The sequence below is a fragment of the Bubalus kerabau genome, chromosome X, assembly GCF_029407905.1.
Source record: "Bubalus kerabau isolate K-KA32 ecotype Philippines breed swamp buffalo chromosome X, PCC_UOA_SB_1v2, whole genome shotgun sequence".
Lineage (NCBI taxonomy): Eukaryota > Metazoa > Chordata > Mammalia > Artiodactyla > Bovidae > Bubalus > Bubalus kerabau.
Window position 1 is genome coordinate 152,692,199 of NC_073647.1, and position 22,557 is coordinate 152,714,755.

The 22,557-nt window shown below is 41.5% G+C and overlaps 1 long non-coding RNA gene across 2 annotated transcripts in view; it reads right to left on the reverse strand.

Annotated features, from left to right (window-relative positions):
- Positions 1–609: 609 nt before the first annotated feature.
- The window catches only part of LOC129639418 (uncharacterized), a 172,596-nt gene continuing 150,648 nt past the window's right edge, over positions 610–22,557 (reverse strand). Inside the window, exon 4 of one of the 2 annotated variants that reach the window (XR_008708392.1) lies at positions 610–2,462. This is a non-coding gene — a long non-coding RNA (uncharacterized LOC129639418). Of the gene's footprint in view, positions 2,463–16,249; positions 17,212–22,557 lie in introns of those variants that run through there. The other variant, XR_008708389.1, reaches the window with a different exon arrangement.

The window sequence follows — 22,557 nt, forward strand, 5'->3', positions numbered from 1 at the left end:
CCCCATGGACAGAGGAGCCTGGCGGGCTACAGTCCACAGGGTCCAACAGCGTAGGACACGACTGGGCAACTAATAAACACACATTCCCTACTTTAAGGACCACTGTTTAAAACTCAGGTGAAAGGGGTAAAAAAAAAGACTTGCTACTCTTTCAAACTATATGAGATTCCCCTCCTGGGAATCTTTAGCTCATAGTTTTAAAGGTGCCTAGAATAATCTTTTTTGCCCAGCTAATGATTACTTATGTCTTGAGATTCCAACCATCTTGTGCCCCAGTAGCTCTTAGAGCACATTTCCTGTGGGAGAGGGAGAGGGTGGGAAGATTTGGGAGACTGGCATTGAAACATGTATAATATCATGTATGAAACAAGTCACCAGTCCAGGTTCAATGCACAATACTGGTTGCTTGGGGCTGGTGCACTGGGACGACCCAGAGGGATGGTATGGGGAGGGAGGAGGGAGGAGGGTTCAGGATGGGGAACACATGTATACCTGTGGCGGATTCATTTCGATATTTGGCAAAACTAATACAATATTGTAAAGTTTAAAAATAAAATAAAATTGAAAAGAACAACAACAACAAAAAAGACTCCATTATTTATATATTAGAATAATCCATTTAATTGCTTGCCTCACCTACGGACCAAGGCAAGGACTTTCTCTGACTTGATTTTACATCTCTTGTGCTTATCTCAACAGTTGGTACATCATGGGTGCACAGTAAACGTTTGCTGTCCTGAACAAATTCGCTGGCCAGTTGGATTTTTAAGACATGCAAACATGAGAACGTCTTCGGAGTTTTCTGCTCATTCTTTGCTTAACAGACCTACGTCCTCTTTTCCCAACTAGATTTAAAAGTGCTCTGGGACAGAGACCCTATCTAGTCATGACTTTTCAACGTTTTTCTTTCCTATTTGTCAGTGCTAATACAATGTCTTTCTAGAAACTGAGCAAAATTTGTGGGTTATAATTTTTCACTGAGACAACGTGGTTGTAGATTTTTTTTCCCAATCATACCCGAAGATAAATACTTTTGTTTCCCTGAAGTAAATACCTCACATTATATAATGAAATACACTGTTCCAGGCTCTCATTTTTTAATTTCAACAGGTTCCCAGAAAAAAAGTGCTAATGTTCCCTTCTGGGATATAGCAAAGTCTTCAAGGCAGCTTCAGACTACCATTGTGTGCATGGAACAGACTCTTTAGCATAGAAAAAGTTCGAAATAGAAATTCAATGAGCTGAGTTCAATCAACATTTTTAACTTTTATGCACACAAAGTAGTTCATAAGAACTTGTGTATTTCCTTTGGTTGCGGGTAGATTTCCCTCTACATTTCTTTCTGTCAAATTAAGTGTCACCAGCCAGTACTTTAATAGGAAAAGAAAGGGCTGGAAACCCAGCAGCCAGAATAAACAACAAGACATGTCTCAAGGGGGAACTTGGAACCATGATAACTGCATGGCTTCCTTTAAGCTAGTTAAGGAGCCATACAGCAAGCAGGTGGCATAGTCTCACATGAAACATTCATTGTCAGCTAGTCATCCTTAAATTCCAGGCTAACAATTTCCATCCCTACTTATATCCCAGAGGGCAGGGACCAAGTTTGAGGCAGCTCTGAATATCAATATACGTAATATAAATTTTATGTATGGTGAAACTGTTTATGGACTTGGCTTCCCTATTCCTCTGCTACAGGTACAAAAAATAATAAGAATGTAATCCCCAGGAAAAATAATCTGGTGATTTATACAAACATATGGGTCTTATTTTGTCTGGAAGTATAGGACATTTTCAAACATACAATCACAGTACAGAAAATCATATAATATACCTTGGTTCCTACACCAATACTAGATAAGTAGAAATGTCTTACATTTTAAAAATCTTTTTAAAAAATAAAGTGTTAAAGATACAGCAGTTACCACTCCATCCTATCTTCATTCAGCCTGAAGTTGATGTGTATTCTTCTGTATGTTTTTAAACTTGTAACAACATAAGCATATATCCATAGGAAATTACATTGTTTTCATTTGTGTTTTAATGTGTACATAAATGATATAATGATGTATAGTGTGCGACTTGCTACTTTCATTCAACATTTTGTTCTTTGGATTCATTCAGCTAATACATGCAGACTGAGTCCATGCATCTCCACTCCTGGATGATACCCATTTTCTGAATACTGCAGCTCCCCATTATTCTATTGATGGGTACAGTTAGATTATCTCCAGTGTTCACCTTGTACTTGTCTTCCTATGCACACGTGTGAAAGTTTCTAGAAATGGAATTGCCCACTTGATGTAGATGTTTATCTCCATCTTTATTAAGCATTGCAAGAGTGCTTCCCAGAGTAAACAATCCAATCCATAGTCTACCACCAATGTCTTTGACTTCCTGTTTCTCTATGTTCAACTCAGGCCAGTATTTGGTGTTTTCAGATCTGAACAATACTTGCCAACCTGCAAGTGGTGGAATGATATTTCATTATTATTTGAATTTTCTTTCCTCTGATTATAAATGAGTCTGAGAAACTTTCCACAGGGCTTGTTAGCCAATAAGAATTTCTCCTCTCAGAATAATCTGTTCATCCTTTGACCATTTCTCTTTTGGGTTGTTTTCCTTTTTAGTAAAACTTGCTTGTAAAACCATCTGACCCTAGTGCTCATTTTATAAATAGTTTTTAGATTATTGAGTCTATTTATTCAGTGGTTATGTCTTTTTTTTTCTTTTGGTCAATTTCATAACTTACATATTTGACTAAGAAAATGAACCTTTTTTTCTAAGTCTTCATTTTGACCTTAATTTTGAACACTATTTTAGCTAGATGTGAAATTATAGGTGACAGTTAATTTCCCTCATCATTTTGAGATATTATTCCATGTTACTAGGTCTGTATTACTGCTGCAGCAAAACCCACTGTCTGTCTTACTGTTAGTATTCTGGCTAATATGGTTTTTCTTTTTGCTTGCTTTATTCTTTGTTTCTTTGCCTGCACATGTCTAGATGTAGGCATGTTTGCTTAATCCTATTCAGGACATGCTATATTTTTAAAATTTTAAGAATTATGTCTTTAATCCATTATGAAAAACTATCAGTTATTATCCCGCAAGAACTGCCCCTCTGCCAATTTCTTAATGTCTCTTAACACTTCTTTCACATTTTCCATCCCTTTATCCCGTCATACTTCATTCTGATCAACATACTCAGATTTACCTTCTTGGTGACTAAACCTCTCTTGTTGTTGTTCAGTGGCCCAGTCGTGTCCAACTCTTTGCGACCCCATGGACTACAGCACGCCAGGCCTCCCTGTCCCTCACCATCTCCCAGAGTTTGCCCAAGTTCATGTTCATTGCATTGGTGATGCCATCCAGCCATCTCACCTTCTGACACCCTCTTCTCCTTCTGCCCTCAATCTTTCCCAGCATCAGGGACTTTTCTAAGGAGTCATCTGTTCGCATCAGATGGCCAAAACATTGGAGCTTCTGCATCAGTCTGCCCAGTGAATATTCAGGGTTCATTTCCCTTAAGATGGGCTGGTTTAATCTCCTTGCTGTCCAAGGGACTTTCAGGAGTCTTCTCTAGCACCACAGTTCTTTGGTGTTCTGCCTTCATTATGGTCCAGCTCTCATGACTGTACATGACCAATGGGAAGACCATAGCCTTACTATACGGAACTCTGTCAGCAGAGTAATGTCTCTGCATTTCATATAACACTGCCTAGGTTTGTCATCGCTTTCCTGCCAAGAAGCAATTGTCTTTTGATCTCATGGCTCTCTTTAGCTATGTATAATTCACTGCTTAAATTGTCCAACAGTTTTAAAATTTTAATAACCATTTTTTTATTTCTACAAATTCTATTTGGCTACTTTTAAAACGCCTGTTCTTATTTCATTGTATTTTTCATGATTTTCATTATTTTTTATGTCTCTAATTATGCTAAACATATTTTTTACGGTCTGCAATCAATTGTTCCATTTTGTTTACTTTTTGTTTTATTCTGCAGTGATAGCTTACGGTGAATGATGTCAGATTCATGATCTCCAAAGAAGAAAATTTAGCTTCGGGACCAGGGACCAGGTTTGATCACTCAAGAGCTTTTGTGTAGCAGTTTTATTAAAGTAATAAAAGGGACAGAGAATGCTTCTGACATGGAGATCAAAAGGGGGACAGGGAGTGCCCTCTTTGCTAGTCTTAGAAAGGGAATTATATACTTTTTTAATTGGTTATTACAATAAATCAAAAGAAAGTCTCAAGGTTCTAAAGATCTTACTAGACCCACTTCCATAATTTACATTTTAAGAAGACAGGATTAGAACTAACAATTGAAAGATCTTACCAGACCCACAGAGACTGAGACAGAACTGTGTTTGAGTGTCTCCTTAGGAGGTACCAGTCAGCAGTGGGCTGCTGCAGGGGCAGGGGCTCTGGGTGCAGTAGACCTGGGTATGGCATAAACCCTCCTGGAGGAGGCTGCCATTAACCCCACCATAGAGGCACCAGAACTTACACAGGACTGGGGAAACAGACTCGTGGAAGGCACAAACAGAACCTTGTGGGTACCAGGACCTAGGAGAAAGGAGCAGTGACCCCACAAGAGACTGATCTAGACTTGCTTGTGAGTGTCCAGGACTCTCTGGTGGAGGTGTGGGTCAGCAGTGGCCTGCTGCAGGGCTGGGGGCACTGAGTGTAGCATTGCTTGCATGGGACCATTTGAAGAAGGCTGCAATTATCTTCATTACTTCCACAATAGTTTGGCCTCAGGTCAAATAACAGTGAGGGAACACAGCCCCACCCTTCAACAGAAAATTGGATTAAAGATTTACTGAGCATGGCACCACCCATAAGAAAAAGACCCAGTTTCCCCCTCAGGCAGTCTCTCCCATAAAGAAGCTTCCATAAGCCTCTTATCCTTCTCCATCAGAGGGCAGACAGAATGAAAACCACAATCACAGAAAACTAACTAATCAAACAACATGGACAACAACCTTGTCTAACTCAATGAAACTATGAGCCATGTCCTGTAGGGCCATCCAAGATGGACGGGTCATGGTGGACAGTTCTAACAAAACGAGGTCCACTGGAGAAGGGAATGGAAAACCACTTCCATATTCTTGCCTTGAGAACCCCACGAACAGTATGAAAAGGCAAAAAGATAGGACACTGAAGATAAACTCGCCAGGTCAGTAGATGCCCAAATGCTAATAGAGATCAGTGGAGAAATACTCCAGAAAGAATGAAGAGATGGAGCCAAAGCAAAAACAACACCCAGTTGTGGATGTGACTGGTGATGGAAGTAAAGTTCGATGTTGTAAGGAGCAATACTGCATAGGAACCTGGAATCTTAGGTCCATGAATCAAGGCAAATTGGAAGTGCTCAAACAGGAGATGGCAAGAGTGAGCATCGACATTCTAGGAATCAGCAAACTAAAATGGACTGGAATGGGTGAATTTAACTCAGATCATCATTATATCTACTACTGTGGGCAAGAATCCCTTAGAAGAAATGGAGTAGCCATCATGGTCAACAAGAGTCTGAAATGCAGTACTTGGATGCAGTCTCAAAAATGACACAATGATCTCTGTTCATTTCCATGGCAAACCATTCAATATCACAGTAACCCAAGTCTATGCCCCAACCAGTAATGCTGAAGAAGCTGAAGTTGAACAGTTCTATGAAGACCTGCAAGAATTCTAGAACTGACACCAAAAAATAGATGTCCTTTTCACTATAGGGGACTGGAATGCAAAAGCAGGAAATCAAGAAATATCTAGAGTAACAGGCAAATTTGTCCTTGGAGTACAGAAGAAGCAGGGCAAAGGATAATAGAGTTCTGCCAAGAGAATGCACTGGTCATGGTAAACACCCTCTTCCAACAACACAAGAGAAGACTCTACACATGGACATCACCAGATGGTCAACACCAAAATCAGACTGATTATATTCTTTGCAAACAAAGATGGAGAAGCTCTATACAGTCAGCAAACACAAGACCGGGAGCTGACTGTGGCTCAGATCATGAACTCCTTATTGCCAAATTCAGACTTAAATTGGACAAAGTAGGGAAAACCACTAGACCTTTCAGGTATGACCTAAATCAAATCCCTTACGCTTATACAGTGGAAGTGAGAAATAGAATTAAGGGACTAGATCTGATAGAGTGCCTGATGAACTATGGATGGAGGTTTGTGACACTGTACAGGAGACAGGGGTCAAGACCATCCCCAAGAAAAAGAAATGCAAAAAGGCAAATGTTTCTCTGAAGAGGCCTTACAAATATCTGAGAAAAGAAGAAAAGCCAAAAGCAAAGGAGAAAAGGAAAGATATACCCATTTGAATGCAGAGTTCCAAAGAATAGCAAGAAGAGATAAGAAAGCCTTCCTCAGTGATCAATGCAAAGAAATAGAGGAAAACAATAGAATGGGAAAGACTAGAGATCTCTTCCAGAAAATTAGAGATACCAAGGGAATATTTCATGCAAAGATGGGCTCTATAAAGGACAGAAATGGTATGGACCTAACAGAAGCAGAAGATATTAAGAAGAGGTGGCAAGAATACACAGAAGAACTGTACAAAAAAGATCTTCATGACCCAGATAACCAGGATGGTGTAATCACTTGCCTAGAACCAAACATCCTGGAATGCAAAGTCAAGTGGGCCTTAGGAAACATCACGAGGAACAAAGCTAGTGGAGGTGATGGAATTTCAGTTGAGCTATTTCAAATCCTAAAAGATGATTCTGTTAAAATGCTGTACTCAATAGACCAGCAAATTTGGAAAACTCAGCAGTGGCCACAGGATTGGAAAAGGTCAGTTTTCATTCCAATCCGTAAGAAAGGCAATGCCGAAGAATGCTCAAACTACTGCACAATTGCACTCGTCTCACATGCTAGCAAAGTAATGCTCAAAATTCTCCAAGCAAGCCTTCAACAATACATGAACTGTGAACTTCCATATGTTCAAGATGTATTTAGAAAAGGCAGAGGAAACAGAGAACAAAATGTCAACATCCATTAGATCATCAAAAAAGCAAGAGAGTTCCAGAAAAACATGTACTTCTGCTTTACTGACTCTGCCAAAGCCTTTGGCTGTGAGGATCACAAGAAACTGTGGAAAATTCTTCAAGCGATGGGAATACCAGACCACCTGACCTGCCTCCTGAGAAATCTATATGCAGGTCAGGAAGCAACAGTTAGAATTGGACATGAACAACAGACTGGTTCCAAATTGGGAAAGAAGTATGTCAAGGCTGTATACTGTCACCATGTTTGTTTAACTTATATGCAGAGTACATCATGAGAAAGGCTGGGCTGGAGGAAACACACGCTGGAATCAAGATTGCCAGGACAAATATCAATTACCTCAGATATGCAGATGACCCCACACTTATGGCAGAAAGCGAAGAACTAAAGAGCCTCTTGATGCAAGTGAAACAGGAGAGTGAAAAGGTTGGCTTAAAGCTCAACATTCAGAAAACTAAGATCATGGCATCTGGTCCCATCACTTCATGGCAATAGCGTGAGAGATGAGTGCAATTGTGTGGTAGTTTGAGCATTCTTCGGCATTGCCTTTCTTTGGGATTGGAATGAAAACTGACCTTTTCCAGTCCTGTGGCCACTGCTGAGTTTTCCAAATTTGCTGGCATATTGAGTGCAGCACTTTCACAGCATCATCTTTTACGATTTGAAACAGCTCATCTGGAATTCCATCACCTCCACTAGCTTTGTTCCTCGTGATGCTTCCTAAGGCCCACTTGACTTCACATTCCAGGATGTTTGGCTCTAGGCTAGTGATTACACCATCGTGATTATCTGCATTGTGAAGATCTTTTTTGTACAGTTCTTCTGTGTATTCTTGCCACCTCTTCTTAATATCTTCTGCTTCTGTTAGGTCCATACCATTTCTGTCCTTTATAGAGCCCATCTTTGCATGAAATATTCCCTTGGTATCTCTAATTTTCTGGAAGAGATCTCTAGTCTTTCCCATTCTATTGCTTTCCTCTATTTCTTTGCATTGATCACTGAAGAAGGCTTTCTTATCTCTTCTTGCTATTCTTTGGAACTCTGCATTCAAATGGGTATATCTTTCCTTTTCTCCTTTGCTTTTGGCTTTTCTTCTTTTCTCAGATATTTGTAAGGCCTCTTCAGAGAAACATTTGCCTTTTTGCATTTCTTTTTCTTGGGGATGGTCTTGACCCCTGTCTCCTGTACAGTGTCACAAACCTCCATCCATAGTTCATCAGGCACTCTATCAGATCTAGTCCCTTAATTCTATTTCTCACTTCCACTGTATAAGCATAAGGGATTTGATTTAGGTCATACCTGAAAGGTCTAGTGGTTTTCCCTACTTTGTTCAATTTAAGTCTGAATTTGGCAATAAGGAGTTCATGATCTGAGCCACAGTCAGCTCCCGGTCTTGTGTTTGCTGACTGTATAGAGCTTCTCCATCTTTGTTTGCAAAGAATATAATCAGTCTGATTTTGGTGTTGACCATCTGGTGATGTCCATGTGTAGAGTCTTCTCTTGTGTTGTTGGAAGAGGGTGTTTACCATGACCAGTGCATTCTCTTGGCAGAACTCTATTATCCTTTGCCCTGCTTCATTCTGTACTCCAAGGTCAAATTTGTCTGTTACTCCAGGTGTTTCCTGACTTCCTACTTTTGCATTCCAGTCCCCTATAATGAAAAGGCCATCTTTTGGGTGTGTTAATTCTAGAAGGTCTTGTATGTCTTCATAGAACCGTTCAACTTCAGCTTCTTCAGCATTACTGGTTGGGGCATAGACTTGGATTACTGTGATATTGAATGGCTTCCCTTGGAAACGAACAGAGATCATTGTGTCATTTTTGAGATTGCATCCAAGTACTGCATTTCAGACTCTTTTGTTGACCATGATGGCTACTCCATTTCTTCTAAAGGATTCTTTCCCAAGTAGATATAATGGTCATCTGAGTTAAATTCACCCATTCCAGTCCATTTTAGTTTGCTGATTCCTAGAACGTCGACGCTCACTCTTGCCATCTCTTGTTTGAGCACTTCCAATTTGCCTTGATTCATGGACCTAACATTCCAGGTTCCTAAGCAATATTGCTCTTACAGTATCAGACCTTGCTTTCATCACCAGTCATATCCACAACTGGGTGTTGTTTTTGCTTTGGCTCCATCTCTTCATTCTTTCTGGAGTTATTTCTCCACTGATCTCCAGTAGCATATTTAGGCACCTACAGACCTGGGAAGTTCATCTTTCAGTGTCCTATCGTTTTGCCTTTTGATACTGTTCATGGGGTTCTCAAGGTAGGAACACCGAAGCGGTTTGCCAGAAGGGAACTCAGGAGTACAGTTGATGAATAATGTTATGTTAGTTTTAGGTGTACAGCAAAGTGATTCAGTTATACATATGGTGGTGGTGGTTTAGTCACTAAGTCGTGTCCAACTCTTGTGACCCCATGGACTGTAGCTCGCCAGGAATCTCTCTCCATGGGATTTTCAAGGCAAGAATACTGGAGTTTGTTGCTATTTTCTTTCCAGGGGATCTTCCTGACCCAGGGATTGAACCCAGGTCTCCTGCACTGCAGGTAGTTATACATACACATGTATCTATTCTCTCTAAAATTCTTTTCCAGTGTAGGTTGTTATATAATACTGAGCAGAGTTCCCTGTGCTGTACACTAAGTCTTCATTGATTATCCATTTTAAATCTAACAATGTGTACCTGTAAATTGTTTTATTATTTCAAGTTCTTTGAGTTCTAAGTATTCTATTTGTTAGATCCATGGACTCATGGTGGGTATTGTCCTTAATTATTATCATTAAGTTTTAAAATTGTCAATCATATAGCAGTCAAACCTGGCAGGCATCAGATGGCATATCAAATAGAGTAATTGTGGGAGTTTTGATGAAAGGACTATTTCAAAGGTGTGGGCAGGGCTGAGAGAAGCCAAAAGGTAGTGAAACATGAAGCTTTTGCTATCCCAAGCCTGAGTGGCATGAGGAGGAAGTGCATATCAGACTGGCAGCTGAAGGGCAGGGTTGCCTGACAGGATACATGCTCTCTGGTAGAGGCTGCCTGGCACTGCCAACCAGTGGCCCAGTATTGATGCAGCTGTTGCAACTCATATCATGATCTTGCTAATCTATGGTTTTTCAATATCTTGCAATTACCTCCTACCAGCTGAATACAATGAAAAGCCAGGAACCAGATTTTTTAAATGGGAAGATGCCCTGAACACACATTTTTCCAAAGCCATACAGATAGCCAATGGGCATGTGAAATGTTGTTCAAGATCACTAATCATCAGGGACATGCAAATCAAAACCACAATGAGCTATCACCTCACATCTGTCAGAATGGCTATCCTCAAAGTGTCTACAGATAACCAACGTTGCAAGGCTGCAGAGAAAAGGGAGCCCTCAAACACTGTTGGTGGGAATGTAAACCGGGACAGCAACTGGGAAAAACAGTATAGAGGTTCCTCAAAACACTAAAAACAGAACTACCATATGGTCCACTTCATGGTAAATAGATTGCGAAACAACGGAAACAGTGACAGATTTTATTTTCTTGGGCTCCAAAATGACTGCAGATGGTGACTGCAGCCATGGAATTAAAAGACACTTGCTCCTTGGAAGCAAAGTTATGACCAACCTAGACAGCATATTAAAAAGCAGAGACATTACTTTGCCAGCAAAGGTCCGTCTAGTCAAAGCTATGGTTTTCCCAGTAGTCATGTATGGATGTTAGAGTTGGACAGAAAGCTGAGCACTGAAGAATTGATGCTTTTGAACTGTGATGCTGGAGAAGACTCTTGAGAGTCCCTTGGACTGCAAGGAGATCCAACCAGTCTATCCTAAAGGAAATCAGTCCTGAGTATTCATTTGAAGGATGGATGCTGAAGCTAAAACTCCAATATTTTGGCTACCTGATGCGAAGAACTAACTCATTGGAAAAGACCTTGATGCTGGGAAAGATTGAAGGTGGGAGGAGAAGCGGACGACAGAGGATGAGATGGTTGGATGGCATCACTGACTCGACGGACAAGAGTTTGAGTAACTCCAGGAGTTGGTGATGGACAAGGAAGCCTGACGTGCTGCAGTCCATGGGGTCACAAAGAGTCGGACACGACTGAGCAACTGAACTGAACTGAACCGAACCACATGGTCCAGCAACTCCACTTCAGGGTATCTGAAGAAAATAAAAACACTAATTCTAAAAGATACATGCACCCCAATGTTCACAGCAGCACTGTTTACAATAGCCAAGACAGGGAGGCAACCTAAGCGTCCATCAACAGAGGAATGGATAAAGAAGATATGGTGTGTGTGTGTGTGTGTGTGTGTGTGTAAAACAAAATATTACTCAGTCATAAAAAAGAATGAGATTTTTTCCTCCTGCAGCTACCTGGAGGACCTAGAGGATATTATGTTAAGTGAAATAAGTCACAGATAAAAAGATAAATACCGTATGTTATCATTTATACATGGAATCTAAAGAATTAAACACACGAACGTAACAAAACAGAAACAGATTCACGGATTAAAAAAAAAGAATTAGTGGTTACCAGTAGGGAAGATAAATATAGGGGTAGGGGAAAAAGAGGTACAAACTACTATGTATTAAATAAATAAAGTACAAGGATATATTGTACAGCACAGGAAAATATAGCCATTATCTTATAATAGCTTGAGATGGGACATAATCTATAAAAAATATTGAATCACTATGTTGCATACCTGAAATTAATAGTATATCTTTAATCAACTATACTTCAATAAAAAAAAAGGAAAAAGAAAAGCTAGGAAGCCTAGGAGATTCAGTATATGGAGGTCTGTCTGCTGGGCAGCAAACCAGAGTGAAGAAGGATGGAGCGAAGATCCTGAGGGCCGACTGGAGGACATTCAGCACAGTTGTAAGCGCACGTTTAGGGCTGTCTTCTTTGTGAGAAACCCCTATTACTTGGGGAGGGGGTGGGGAAGACATCCCCAGCCAAAAAAGTTTTTATTTGCTTCCTGATACCTTAAGTGTATCACTGGCTTAGACTCAAGTTCTATGTTAATTTCCAGCTCGAGAATTCCTGATCCAGAAGAATAGCTCAAAGTCTAACCCTAAATCTTTTGAGACACATACCCATAATTTTACAATCTAAAAGCAGTCCATTTTTATTTCTACCCAAAGTCCACTCACAGTTAGAAGAGTGTTGTTGTTGTTGCTGCCTTACTATGCTAATCGATGAAATTTTCCACTCTTGCCCTACATATGCATCACTATAAGAATCTTAGCTTTTTACAGGGATCTTGGTTCCTATTATCTGCCTTGCATAAATGGAAGACCTTTCCTCCAGTCTCAGCATCAGTGATAAAACCCAAACTCCTAGCTTTTCAAGACTGAAGACTTCCTTACCCAGTGAGCCCGAGGCTTACTGCTCTGACTATAATTGCCATCACAAAGATAAGGGGGGAAATATGGTACCATTTATGTTATTTTCATCTGTATAAGAAGTCAAGCACCACTAACATTTTATACAAATAGTGACACTGGCTGCAGCTGCTGCTGCTGCTAAGTCACTTCAGTCGTGTCCGACTCTGTGCGACCCCATAGACGGCAGCCCACCAGGCTCCGCCGTCCCTGGGATTCTCCAGGCAAGAACACTGGCGTGGGTTGCCATTTCCTTCTCTGAGTGACACTGGCATGTTCATTCAATTGTATGTGAGATGATCACATTTAGTCCATAACATGTCCCAGAGGAAGACAGGAATGTCAAAATGTGGAGGGACTGACACTCTTATCCATCATTGGCACTTTGTGACATTTCAATTCCCATGCTACAGGATGTCATCAGGTTTTCTTTTATAAATAAAAGTAAGACCTTTAAACAGGAGATTCTTTATAAGGTTTTGAGCAAGATGTTATACCATTCTATTGTTCTTGCTACAGAATTTTCTGGCTACCTTGTGGCAAAGTACTTAAAATAGCTATTGACTGAAAGATAAGTTACATAGGTCCAGGAATCCACTCTGTGGTTAAGAATCTGCTCTGCAATACAGAGAACACGGGTTCCATCCCTGGTTGGAGAACTAAGATCCCACATGCTGTGGAGCCCATGCACCATAACCAATGAGCCTATGTGTCACAACTAGAGAGTCTCCGTGTGCTGCAATGAAGATCTTGCGTGCTGCAACTAAAATCTGACATAATAAAATAAATAATTTTTTTTAAAAGCTTATTTTCCTAGTTTGCTAGAAAAGGACAGAAGTTGTGCATGATGGCAAGTTGTTGTCTGTAGTTGGCTCCTTAGCAGACAAACAAAACTAAGGCACTGTTGTGACTTTTCAAGATATATACATACTAACATTGTAGCAAAGTGTGCAAAAGTGACTGATTTTTCAAAGAGGTATTTTACAGAGAGAGCATCTTCAAAATAAATGTTTGGAAAAATTTCCAGCATTATGTAACTTCTCACCAAAAATGAGGGAATCATATCATTTATAAAAATATTATCATAAATATATACAGAAGAGCCTTGAAACTGAATATTCTACACTGAAAACTCTCTTTAAAATGCAGAGGGCTTACTGGGTTTTAAACCCACTGAAATATATTTAAATGTGAATGTCTAATAAATTTGAAAGAACAACTGACTTGTATCATGGAAAATGGAAATTAATAACCAAATGTCAACAGAAACTTTGGCATACATGGTGAGTGGGATTTTTTTTAATGAGAATCATGAAACAGAAGCAGTAGGCAATGAAGCTCTTCTTATAAAATGCAATGATGGATTTCTGAGCAGAAACTGGAGCCATGACCCTCTGCAATTCAAGATACAATAGACGTATTATCATGGTCGCTACAGACATAGCTGCTAGGTCTGTGCTACGTTCAGAGATACCAGGACAAGTGAAGCCATTTCCCACCTTTTATCCAATTGTAAATAAGTCTGCTGGCACCAGCCCGCATCAGCATCTTCAGTGTCTACACACCAGCCCATCTACCCTTTCGCTGAGTATGGAGGGATATCACATGCCACACAGCCTATCAACAGTGAAGACCCCATCAGTAGCCCACCATGGGGATCAGTGGGAGGCTGAACAGAAGAAAGAAAATCCAATTGCACAGATATTCTCTCTGAACTTTTCAAACACTTTTCTCTGATGAAAAAAATATTTCATCAAGTACTTGGTTCATGACCAAGTATTATTTGGAAAATGGAAGGCCCCTATGCTTATATCTAGTACCCTGGTGGCTCAGTCAGTAAAGAAACTGCCTGCAATGCAAGAGACCCATTGTTGGGGAGATCCCCTGCAGAAGGAAGTAGCTACCCATTCCAGTATTCTTGCCTAGAGAACTCCATGGACAGAGGAGCCTGGTGGGCTAGAGTCCATGGGGTTGCAAAGAGCCAGACACAACTGAGTAACTAACACTTTCACTTTCTTTCTGGGGCTTCCCAGGTGGCACAGTTGGTAAAGAAACCTGCCAACACAGGAGATGCAAGGGATATGGGTTCAATTCCTGGGTCAGGAAGATCCCCTAGAGTAGGAAATGACAACCCATTCCAGTCTTCTTGCTTAAAAAATCCCATGGACAGAGGATCCTGGCGTTCTATAGTCCATAGGGTGGGAAAGAGTCAGGCACGACTGAGCACACACAACAACATGCTTATTTATACAGGCAAAAAAAAATTTTTTTAATGCTCTTTTATAGCATATTGGGCTGTTTTCCAAAACCTTGACCAAGCGCAATGCTAGGAATAATGAAGTCACCTCTATGAGGTGTTTCTGCTGGGAAAATGTTTGATGCTACATCCAAGGGTCGAATTTTTATTCAGTTTTATCCCACAGGCTATGCTTTAATTAGCTCCCACACAAACTTCCTAGCTCTAAGTTCATTTTGCTGATTAATGATTCCAACTTTCAATTTAATTATGAAATGTGTTGATATGAGACAAAAAAAAACAGATGTAGAAAAAAAGCTTAAAAATCCCTGGCATCAACCATATGCTTAAATAGAGATTCCAAACCTTTAGGAAATAATGATAGTTCCTAATACTGTAAGAAAGTTGGGTTTCCTAATACCCAGTCTCTCCTCCACCTTCTCCATCATTTCAAAAACTATTTTGTGACACCTGTTTAATTTGAAAAGTGAATTTATTTTAGATATATTTTTAACATTTGTTGATTAGGCCTTAAAATAATCAAAGATAAATGAAGGTGTTGGGGGGGGAGGCCTAAATTAAAGGACAAGTACACTTATATTGCTTTCTTGTGTCAATATAGAAGAGTACTGGGCTAACCCTATACTATACTAAACCATTAACCTACCAGTATAACTCTATACTATTTTGTTGTTTAGTTGTTAAGTCGTGTCCAACTCTTTTGTGACCCCATGGACTGTAGCCCACCAGGCTTCTTTGTGCACAAAATTCTCCAGGCAAGAACACTGGAGTGGGGTGCCATTTCCTTCTCCAATGCATGAAAGTGAAAAGTGAAAGTGAAGTCGCTCAGTCGTGTCCGACTCTTAGCGACCCCATGGACTGCAGCCCACCAGGCTCCTCCATCCATAGGATTTTCCAGGCAAGAGTACTGGAGTGGGGTGCCATCGCCTTCTCTGATACTACACTAGTGTAATTCTATACTAATATAACTTTGTATTGTATGGACTCTGTACTATATGGACTCTGCTAGTACAACTCTACAAAAGTTAAAGTATAGTTGGTCAGTGGTGTCCAACTCTTTGCGACCCCATGGACTGTAGCCCACCAGGCTCCTCTGTCCACAGAATTCTCCAGGCAAGAATACTGGACTGGGTTGTGATTCCCTTCTCCAGGCGATCTTCCCCACCCAAGGATCGAACCCAACCCAGGGATTGAACCTGGGTATCCCACATTGCAGTCAGATCCCTTACTGTCTGAGCCACCAGGAAAGCCCAGTGGACTTTATTAGTATAACTCTATACTCTATAGTATAACTCAACACTATATATGTTAGTTAATATAATGCCAGCTACTGAAACAAAAAGTATTTAAACTGTCAAGGGCATAGAAATGAGACACTTATTTTTCACTCAGTACAGTCCAGTCAATGGCCAAAAGGAAACTTAGGGCAATGGTATAGTGATTAAGAAAATGGCTTTCATAGGGGGACATCTGGATTCAAAACCTCAACAATGTCATTTAATAACTATGCAACCTCTGGCACATTACTTAACCATTCTGTATCACATATCGTGAGAGACTAAGGAGACACAACTAAATTTAATGAGAGATTCAGGACCAGAAAAAGGACATTAGTGGGGAAATTGGAGAAAGTCACAAAAGATCTGTACCTTGGTGAACAGTGCTCTGTCAAGGTTAATTTGCTGGTTTTTATCATTGTACTGTGGTCCTTCAAAATGTAATCATTAGGGGAAGCTGGGTAAGGGCTTTCCCTGGGAACTCTCTGGACTATTTCAGGAGCTCTTCTCTATACTGAAGAGTTTCGATGAGTAAACATATAAAAGACCTTTCTGTGTAGTGGCATTTTATCTGACACTGGCATTATAACTTGGTAACAAGGCTGTGGGCATGATATCTAACCTGTAACTGTCACTTAGTCTAGCTACCAGTTCGTTGACTACAAGGGGCCTCAGTTACTCGGGCACTTCCAAGCTTGGCAGCTCTTATCCACAAGCATGGAAAGATCTTCAGAATATGTGAATGAAGAGGGCAGAATGGCAGAAAATTTGCGAAGAAAGAAATGATGATTAACTCCTGTCCTCTCACAATTCCCCAAGAGAAAGAGGACACAGAGGACATCTACTTTCTTGCCCAGCAGCGATTAGAACTTGAGGGGATTGAATCTGATGCCATCCTCATCGTTAGTAACAACAGCAAAAACAAGAAAATGCCTGGATCCGCCATGGACACATGGTGTGAAGGCAGTTCCTGGTTCATGGCTGCAGTGGCCTGACTCGGTGGGTGCCCTGGAGAGTTCTCTCTCCTTTTATGCCACCTGCACAGCACGTCCTGAACACCTGGGCTCTGGAGTGCTGCCTGAGCAGCTCTGGCGTCACTGCCATGTGCCTTTCAAGAGAATGATAGAAAGGGCGAGGCAGCAGTAATGGTTTGTCTCACGGTTTGACAGAGATAGATATATTCTCTGCTGTTGTCCATGCGGCTTCTCCAAAATGTGTGGCTTTGATGTGAGGTTCATCTGGCAGCGTGGGAAAAACTCCAGGGAGGCTGGAACATATCAGCACAAAATGAATGGACGTGAAAGGTGAGTAGAGAGAGGAGAGGTGCAGTTAGAATGTACAGGCAGGCTGGGACTCAACTGTTTCTCTAGACCACCAAGGCGTTCCTTCCTCTTCTGACATAGGAAAATGAAGGAAGCATCTCCTGCCTAGTCTATTTCCATTTGGGGTGGGTACCTGATGGCTCAGATGGTAAAGAATCCACTTGCCAATGCAGGAGACATGGGTTCTATCCCTGGGTCAGGAAGATCCTCTGGAAAAAGGTATGGCAATCAACTCCAGTATGCTTGCCTTGGAGAATTCCGTGGACAGAGGAGCCTGGCAGGCTACAGTCTATGGGATCACAAAGAGTTAGACACGACTGAGTGACTAACACTTTTTCACTGTTTCCATCTGGATTAACTGATGCCTTTCGACTCCAGGAACTGCCTTGACATGGGTTCTCTGGGTCATCATTGTGCTTCAGGCTGCTAATCTAGAACATGGGGATGATGAAAAGACACAGGCCTGTTGCAAGGATGAGTGAGTTCACACCTGTGGAAAACTCAGTGCCAGTCACCGTGTAAATTCTGCCATTGCTGCTACTAAGTCGCTTCAGTCATGTCCGACTCTGTGCGACCCCATAGACGGCAGCCCACCAGGCTCCTCCATCCATGGGATTTTCCAAGCAAGAACATTGCAGTGGGGTGCCATTGCCTTCTCCGAAACTCTGCCATTAGTAACTTGCTATTGACAGAGAGGGGGCTTTCAAAGTGAAAAGTATATAGGCTCTGCATTCAGAATATGTGGGTCTGAGCACAAATTTCACCCCTCACGAGTTGAGTGATGCGGGGAAAAGCAACTCTCAGTGGCTTTAACTGTCAAGAGATAAGAGGTTTACATGAGAACAATGACAGATAGCTCAAGCGGAAGCAACCATTATTTTTTATTAGCATTGTTAAATTAGTGACTGGCAAGACTTTTGAGTGTGGTCATTTCAGAGACCACATGTGTGCTTGCTGGAGGAGCAGATGGCCTTAGACATACCCTGCAAAGCTAGAAGTGGAAGGATCTTGCAAATCACTGGGCTTCCTTCTTATAAACAGGTTAAGCATATTGCTCCTGGCCAGTCAGCCATACCCAGAGTTCACTGAGATCAAATTTCTCCCAGGTTCTGAGATGAGGCTGAATCCCAGTAAACAAGGACTGGCAAGGTGGGTGAAGTCATTTGGAATAAAACTAATAGCATTTGCCCAGCTGTGTTTATTGACACAAACTAACCACTCTTATTGAGAGCTTTGTCATCTGACAGCTTTGAAGGGCACACACAAAGGAAGAGTGAAATTAGCACCCTGATACTGTGAAGCCCAGATTATAGCCTTTCTTATGTGATTTAATGCCAGGGGTTAGCAAACGGTAGCTTTGCAGGCCAAATCTAGTCCACCTTCTAGTCTGGGGAATAAAGACCTATTGGAACACTAGCAGCACACTCATTCATTTACACATTGCTTCGGGCTGTCTTCGTGCTACAACAGGGTTGTTGAGTAGCTGCCGTGGAAACCGTATGGCCTGTACAGTCTGAGATATTCACCAGCTGGCATTTTTGTAGGAAGTTTGCTGATCCCTGGCCTTTGCAGTCTCAGTCCACAAACTAACATATTAGACAATGGCACTAAACACACCATTTGCTCAAATGAGTGCCATTAAAAAAATGTGGACACCAAGCTTAGTGAATTGAGCATAGAAATCATGATTCCCAATGCTTCTTAAAGATGAGTGCCACTTGGCCAATTTTTTTCTAACTTAGGTGCGATAAAAACCGTGAAACAGCTCAAATATTCCTGTCCATTTGAACATCCCAAAAATGTAATAAAAATAAATAGTTGCAAAGTATTTCATACTCCTTGCAAAAAAGATACTACAAAGAAGCACAGAGAAATAGGTCAACAGGCCATGGGTCATGTGCTTCAAAGTAAAGTGTCAAATGTCATTGATGTTATTCTCTCATAATTCTCTTTATTTCTGAACATCATAAGACAGTGGAGATTTACCAGCTTAATGGGATGGTGTAGATGCCTGGAAACTATCATGTCAGAGAAACAGGGGAGACGTTACTTTGATGATTAGCATCCTCCTCCTCACATTTACACAGAAATTTTCATAAATAAATGACTACAATCCTCAATGTTATCTACTAAAAAGATAAGCTAAATATAACAACGTCCTCTCTGAAAGCATTCTAAAATTCGAGTGAAACCATCAGTCTTTCTCAAATCAGCAATCAGGTGCTCCACTTTGAATTTGAGGAAACAGAAACATATTTTTATGTCTGTACCATTATGAAAGTAATGGTCATTTCCTATCCTGATCAGGTCAGATCTTCCTGATTTGCATGACCTATAGGAAAGGTCCTACTTGCCACTTAGATTTGAAAATGCTACATGTTCTCCCCCAAATTTCTCATTCACATATTAATTTCTCAGTAATCCTGGGGTAATCAGGGTTTGATTCCCAGTGAGGGAGCTAGATCCCATATGGCACAATAAAGAGTTCGCATGCCACAACTAAGACCTGGCCCAGCCAAATAAATAAATACACATGTATTTTTAAAATCCAGCTCTTACTCCTGGATTTCCTTTCACTGAATGGCATCTCCAGAGTCATGCTAAATTTCTTCTTACTCACTCCTCACTCTTTGAGGCTCTGAGGCTGAAGTTCCATCATCTGGTATCTCTCTTGGTGTCTCATATGCATCTCTCCCTCTCTACTACCACACCTCATCTGAGGCTCATTATCTTCTCTGTCTCAGACCCACTGACCATCTCTCAAATGGTCTCCATACCCCTGGTGTGTCCCTCTTCAATTTCTCTGTCTTGTTTAGGTTCCTCAGAAGCACATCCAGAGACAAGGACTGCAGGGCAAGCAGCTTGTTTGGGAGGTGAACACAGGAAACATCAGTAGAGCAGTAGTTTCAGCCCACAGGGAGCAAGAATATAGTCCCCCAGGGATATTTGTCCAAAGGTGGAGATATTTATGGTTGTTACAGTTTGGGGGAGAGGTGGTTCAATGAACTCTAGTGGATAGAAATCAGGGATGTTGCTAAGCATTCAACAAGGTACAGGATACTCCCCGCCCCCCTACCCCCGACACACATACAACAAAAATAGCAAAGTATTAGTCAGCTCTAAATGCTAATAATGGCCACAGTGAGAAACCTTGCCTAGAGAAGTATAAAAGTGACACGGGGAAGAGAAAGAAGCCAAATAAAGGTACATTATCAAGCTAGTTGGCACTGTGGCAACCATAGCTTAGTTCTGCTACTTTAGGAGATAGACCACATACCTCAAGTTATCCCACTCAAGGGCTATGGGAACTAGAGTGTTTAAACAACATCCTCTGTAAGTCAGCAGAGGTTGCTACCACAGTGGAGCTATGACTTATCTAATTATCCCATACTTCCAGTGTGCTGTACACAGGAGCAGATAAAGAATAGTGTTCCATCATGCCGAGAAGACCATCAGGCACTTGGGGGGATGTCTACAATGGTAAATTCCCAAGTATATGGGTGGAACAGCATCTGCTAAACATCCTTCACACATATGCCGGGAGAATGACTCTAGAGCTTAATCAGATCATTCTTTCACTGATTTTCCAACATTTTTAAGACAAAAACCATGTTTCATAAGATGGTATACGAGACACTTCATGATCGAACCCTCTCCATCCCACTGGCCCTGAATCCTCTGTATCAGACAGAATTGGACTGTCTAACTCTAGGATTCATGTTGGACTTGGCTCTAGAACATTGATTCTCAACTTGGAAGCACGTTGGAATTAGTGGGCCTTAAAGAAATACTCGGAGAAGGCGATGGCACCCCACTCCAGCACTCTTGCCTGGCAAATCCCATGGATGGAGGAGCCTGGTAGGCTGCAGTCCATGGGGTCGCTAAGAGTTGGACACAACTGAGCGACTTCACTTTCACTTTTCACTTTCATGTACTGGAGAAGGAAATGGCAACCCACTCCAGTTCTTGCCTGGAGAATCCCAGGGATGGCAGAGCCTGGTGGGCTGCCATCTATGGGGTCACACAGAGTCGGACACAGCTGAAGTGACTTAGCAGCAGCAGCAGCAAAGAAATACTTCTCCTGGGGCACTGCTCCTAGAGATTCTGATGCAACTGACCTGGGGAATGACCTAAACATTGGCATCCTTTACAGCTCCTCTGATAATTCCAAAGTGCAGCCAAGGGTGAGAAACAACATACTAGAATACTATTTCCTGCAGACAGGACTGTCTTACTCATCTTTGTTTTCTCCCCCATGACCTTCCACAGAGTGAATCCCATAGCAGACGCACAATCAATGCCTGTTGAATTAATATAATAGAGTCAGAGAGACAAGGCTCATGTGAAGAGGGGCAAAGCTCAGAATCAACACTGGTTGAATGGCTCCTATGACGATGAGCACTTTACTTGTGTTAGTACTTTTATTCATTGCAGCAGACTTGTGTCAGATAGGTGTTATTCTGATTTCTTTTTTTTTCAGAGGGGGAAACTGGTATTCAGAAAAGTTAACTTGACTCATTCAAGATCCAAGAGCAGAGTCTTGACTCAACCACTGACTGCCCTGGCTCCAAAAACCAGGTCGTTTTCAGTACACAACCCTGTCTCAAATAGGAAACAGGAAGTGGGAATCCTTTAAGAGTGTGAGTCCTTCCCTATTACAAAGATCTGAAAGGGGTTCCAAGGAGACTCCTGGAAGGAGCAGAAGGCCCTCATGGTTCTGCTACCACACGGCACTCCGACAGACACCCTATATATTTGAAGGTCGAGATTATACATTGAGCACCAGTGCCTCCATAGGCAATGGGAAATCAGAAACCATCGTCTCCAACAGGAGCCAATTCAGCATTACTGAAGTATGACCACAGGATCTTCATCAGTGAAACCCAAGTCTTTGTGTGCAATTGCTTTCTTGTGGTTTGGGCCATGGTGAATGCTTGGTTGGCCCAGTAAGCAAGTGGAAGTCTCTCAGTCGTGTCCAACTCTTTGTGACCCCATGGTCACATGGCCTGCCAGGTTCCTCGTCCATGGAATTTTCCAGGCAAGAATACTGGAGTGGGCTGCCATCCCTTCTCCAGTATATCTTCCCAACCCAGGGATTGAACCCAGATCTCCTGCACTGCAGGCATATTCTTTACCATCTGAGCCACCAGGAAGCCCCAGTAAGCAAGAAGAAGGCAAATAACTCTATAGCTTCAAGCCTGTGAATGAGAAATAATACAAGTAAAAGCATCACCAACCAGAAATAAGTTTGCAATGACTGACAGGTAGGCTGAGAGAATGCTTAAATGAAC